The sequence below is a fragment of the Nyctereutes procyonoides genome, unplaced genomic scaffold (assembly GCF_905146905.1).
Source record: "Nyctereutes procyonoides isolate TBG_1078 unplaced genomic scaffold, NYPRO_anot_genome, whole genome shotgun sequence".
NCBI lineage: Eukaryota > Metazoa > Chordata > Mammalia > Carnivora > Canidae > Nyctereutes > Nyctereutes procyonoides.
Genome location: NW_026575030.1, coordinates 7,536,616 through 7,542,183, shown reverse-complemented (window position 1 = coordinate 7,542,183; position 5,568 = coordinate 7,536,616).

The following is a 5,568-nucleotide window of genomic DNA, read 5'->3' as shown; positions in this document are numbered from 1 at the left end:
CCAACTTATGGAAGTAACCCAAGTGTCCATTGATAAATAAATGGATAAGGAGATGTGGTGTTTATATACACAATGGAATGTTACTCAGCCATAAAAAAAGAATGAAATCTTGCCAACAGCCACAACATAGATGGATCTAGAGAGTATTACACTAAGTGAAATAAGTCAATCAGAGAAAGACATATACCATATGGTTTGACTCATGTGTAGAATTTAAGAAACAAACAAACAAGCAAACAAAAACAAGCAAAGGGAAAAAAGAGAGAGAGACAAACCAAGAAACATACTCAGCTATAGAGAACACACTGATGGTTACCACAGGGGAGGTAGGTGGTGGGTGGGGGAAAGAGGAGATTAAGAGGAATTAAGGAGTACACTTGTCATGATAAGCACTGAGTGATGTATGAAAGTGTTGAATCATTATATTGTACACCTGAAAATTAATAAACACTGCATGTTAACTATACTGGAATTATAATAAAAAATGAATTAAACAACATTATATATTTTTAATATGTATTATTTTAAATTGCCATTAAAATTATTATTAATTTCCTCATTAGTAGTTCCTTTTTATCTTTTTTAAGATAGGATTTTTTAAACTTATTTAAATTCAGTTAGTTAATATATAGTTTATCATTAGTTTCAGATGTAGAGTTTAGTTGCATATAATTCATCAGTTGCATATAACACCCAGTGCTCATTCCATCACGTGCCTTCCTTAAAGCCCATCATCCAGTTACCCCTCCCTCCATACTCCTCCCCTCCAGCAACTCTGTTTGTTTCCTAGAGTTGAGAGTCTCTTGTGGTTTCTCTCCCTGATTTTATCTTATTTTACTTTTCCTTCTCTTCCCCTATGATACTTTGTTTCTTAAATTCCACATATGAGTGAAATCATATGATAATTATCTTCCTCCAATTGACATATTTCACTTAGCATACTATGCTCTATTCCATCCATGTCACGGTAAATGGTAATCCTTTTTGATGGCTGAGTAATATTACATTGTATATAGATACTACATCTTCTTTATCCATTCATCTGTTGATGGACATCTGGGCTCTTTCCACAATTTGGTTATTGTGGATATTGCTGTAAAAATAGGATTTATGACATAGAGAAGTAAATACCTCAGAAGTAAATAAAGATATAATTTCCAGTATATGTATTTTATATATTTTATGTAAAATTAATAATGTACATGTATATTTACTTATTGTATACATCATTTGAAAATATTACCCAGTTGTGTTTTTTTTAATTTTTATTTATTTATTCATGAGAGACACACAGAGAGAGGCACAGACACAGGCAGAGGGAGAAGCAGGCTTCATGCAGGAGTCCAATGTGGGACTTGATACTGGGACCCCAGGATCACGCCCTGAGCCAAAGGCAGACACTCAACCCCTGAGCCACCCAAGAGTCCCCCAGTTGTGTTTTATTGGTATGACTGTGTCCTGGGTTCTCTCTCTAAAAACCTTATCACCCTCGCCATCAATACAGTTCAAGATTCAGACTTCAGAAAGTCTACTTTTCATAGCTGAACATATTTGAAAGATCAGATTGTAAAAAACAGCAAAATGAGAAATGATTAAAAGAAATGTTGCTTGTCTGCCAAGGATTATCTAGAAGTTCCAAACATTATCTCTGCATTATTTCCTTATCATTTTAACATTTTGGTTTTTTCCCACGTGGATATTGTAGGTATTGTTTTATTCTTCCAGTTTTGGGCTGCAGAGAGGCTTTTGTGTTTAGGTCAGTAGGACCTTAGTTTATTTTTTAATTTTTAAAAGATTTTTATTTATTTATTCATGAGAGACACAGAGAGAGATAAAGAGGCAGAGACACAGGCAGAGGGAGAAGCAGGCTCCATGCGGGGAGCCTGACATGGGACTCGATCCCCGGTCTCCAAGATCACACCCTGGGCTGAAGGCGGCACTAAACCGCTGGGCCACCGGGCTGCCCAGGACCTTAGTTTAAATGAACTAACCTTGTGTCCTATCCCAGGTGAGTGTCTTAGGATACATTTCTGGAGGGTGCAGATGCCTTTGAATCACTCTGCTTCGCTTCTAATGTAAGGCTTTTCACCGATGAGGGGCGATGTACCCATCGCTGTGTTAAGATTAGAACAGGGCCTGGCACATAATGGGCGCTACATAAATATTTGTGGATGAATGAGTCACTGAATGGGAGGGGTTTTTAAATTTAGTAGCATTTCCTAGAGGCTAAAAGTAATGGTGTTATTTGAATATTGAAGTTTCCTAACAGACAGGCTTCCTTTGCAGTCTCATTTTGGAGTAGACATTATCCCAGGTCATTTAAATCATGAGAGTTAATAGAGTTAGCTCCATCTCCCCACCATTTCTCTTTGCAGCCCTGCTGGTTCTGGAAGAGAGGCCCACAGCTCCACTGGGCCTTTCTTCCCATGGTAACAAATTCGCTTGACTCAACCACAAAGTTAGCACTTCTTATGCCCAGTGGAGCTGTGGGCCCGGCCAGCTGCCCCCTCCCCAGGATCTCTCTTTCTCTTACTACCCAGAGGGGAGCCGGTTACACAGATCTCTCCTGGTTGCACCCAGAGAGTGGGAAGTGGGGGCTCAGAATGCTACTGGCCTGGCAGGGAGAGCAGGGAGAGATAGGCAGGCTGCATTTGAAGCAGCGGCAGCAGAGGGCACCTGTGTGCTCATGGCAGAGGCGAGCCATCTACGATGCTGTGTTTGAGGGAGGGCGGGGAGGATGGTTTTAGAGCAGCTCCTGACATAGGTTCCTGGCAGGGCAGGGATGAAAGCCCACATCCCAGCTCACTGACATCTTTCTAATAACTGACAGTATGAGGCCCTCAATTTTAAGGCCAGGTTGGGCAAATGTGCAGGCACCAATGAAGACAGTAACACCCACCACGTACTGTGCTTAGGCCTGTTGTGTGCTGAATATACTGTTCCCATGGTGACAAATTCGTATGACTTAACTGCAAAGCTAGCTCTGCCTATCCCTCTTTTAAGGCTAAGGAACTAGGTTCCGAGAGGTTAAGTCACTTAGGCAAGGCCACACAGCTAATAATGGCAGAGCTGGCATTCAGAGCAAAGTTTTCATGATTTCCTTCATCTAACCAGTCTTACTAAGAAAGTCCTAAGGATGTGATGCTCCAGGAACTGGTGAAGCACTGGGACCATCACAGCGGACAAGGCAGGTAAGGTCTAGCAGCGGGGGAGACAAGACTTTGGGAGAATAGCAACACAGCAGCAGAGTATTTTTTGAGGGAGGTAAACCCGGTGACAGAGACAAGTGGGAATGAGGTGAGAGGGAGTATTTAGGGATGCGAGGGATAGAAGATGAGTCCACCATTACAGCCCGTGCTCTGATGTTGGTGCCAAGGCTCCCCCAGTCAGCTGAGTTGAGGGACTGTGCCTCTGCCCTGCCCTTACCCTCAATCCTGTCTCCTTCCCTTGAGTGGGAAGTGGGGGACAGGAGAAATCAGTGTTTTAACCAGATGTTACAAAAACGTTTTAATTCTTTGTACAATTACCATCCTATGTAAAGATGAAATTTGAAATTTGTGTTGAGTTCAAGATTTTCATGGAATAAAGATCACACAGTACTTGAGCCAAAAAAAAAAAAAAAAAAAAAGCTCTGATGTTGAGCTATGTCCAGCTTATGTCTATAGAACTACAGCCTGCAGACAAAATTACAGCCTGGGCCCCTTGGTGTCATAGGACTGTAGGATCTAATAAAGCTGGGTAGCATTGCTAGACAAGAGGAGGAGCAGATATCTTGGCAGAAAGGATGCTGGACTAGGAGTCGGGAGATCTGGATGGTGGTGCCAACTTTGCGGTTGATTTGCTGTGCAACCTTCAGCAGAGCACTCACCCTCTCTGGACCTCACCTCTATAGTGGTGCATGATGACGAAGGTTACTTGAGAAAAGCTGCACGGTGCCCCTAAGGTGCCCTGAGATCCTGAGCCCTCTTTCCTCTCCACTCTCTTTTTGGATTGACCAGCATCTCTCTTCACAGGTTGAGGGGAAACAGGTCACGGAGAGTAGATACCACTTGCCTTTCCTTGGCTGCTCCTGAGCCTCACTCTTCCCATCCTCCTGTCCTGGTGGCATGGGGGACGAGCTCTCTGCTACCATTGATAGCAGCTTGATATTAAGCCGCCCCTTTGTCACAGCAGGATTTAGCACACTCTCCATTCTTGGCACTTGGCGGCCTGGGAGTCCCCGGCTGCCTCTTCCTCTATCAGAACCCTCCACACTTTCCTCTCTTTGTCGCTCCAATTCCTGCTCAAAAGCTCCGAGTTATCCCTTTCAAGCACATGTGCTCCTGCAAATCTATTTCCCCACTGACACCTTTTGCTTTGTCAGGAGAGACCTGTTGGTTTTTCCAAGACAGCAGTCATTGTCTCCGATGCCCCACCACCTCCCCCACCCCTTGGGAGCCCCCCCCTTCCTTCTCAGGCTTGTGCGTGGTGAGAATTCCCCCGGTGGGATTTTTATTTTCTACAGCTGGGGCCAGTCCCTGGCTGGTGTGTGCCCCAAACCCTGTCCTTGGCATTCTCTTTCCTTCTACTGTCTTCCCCTTTGTTATGAACTCCATATATTCAGAGGGGTTTGCAGGCCTCTCTCCTATAAATTCACATGATTCGGAAGCTCTAGCAGGATGTTTGTAGTGTGTGTGGGGGTGTGTCCATGAGAAAGATAGAAAGATAGATTAGATAGATAGATAGATAGATAGATAGATAGATAGATAGATAGATAGATAAAGAGATTTTATGCACGAGTGAGTGAATACATGAAAGCACATCTCAGAGCTAGACAGAAAGAAGGAACCTCTGGGGTACCTGTGTAGCTCTGTGGTTGAGCATCTGCATTTAGTTTAGGTCATGACCCTGGGGTCCTGGGATCGAATCCTGTGACAGGCTCCCTGCAGGGAGCTGCTTCTCTCTATGTCTCTCTGCCTCTCTCACTGTGTCCCTAATAATAAATAAAATCTTTAAAAAAAAAGGAAAAAAAGAAAGAAGGAACCTCTGTCACCTGCTTGCCCTAACCCACCATAACAGAGATAACCATTCCCTCTACCCATCGTCTTGAAATATACACCCATGTAGTCACACAGCTATTGTGTTGGGAGGTGGTCCTTTAGAACTAGATCTCGTACTTCATCCATAAGCATTTATTGAGCACATACTAGAGCCCAAGAATTTAACACTGCTCTCATCAGAGTGTTGGGGTGTGTTGGTGCTGGTGGGAGTGTTCATGTTTCAGTGTGCAGGCAGGTAGGAGCCTGGAGCCAGATCTCAGAGCTTCACAGGGAGAGGGCTCGCTCCCGACTCTGGCCTCCACGCACCGCACGCAGACTCGTTCGCTCTCTCCACTGTCACTGTATCTCTCTATCCTCTGCACACGGCGATTGTCACACGTCCACCTCCCTGGCTAGACCATCAACTGGCCGGGAGCACGGATGTCCTCACCCCCGCATCTCACTCTGTTCCTGGCATCTAACAGGGGTTTAATACTCGTTTGAGGACTTGATGTTTATAATCAAGAGAACAGAATTTCTTCATCTCTGG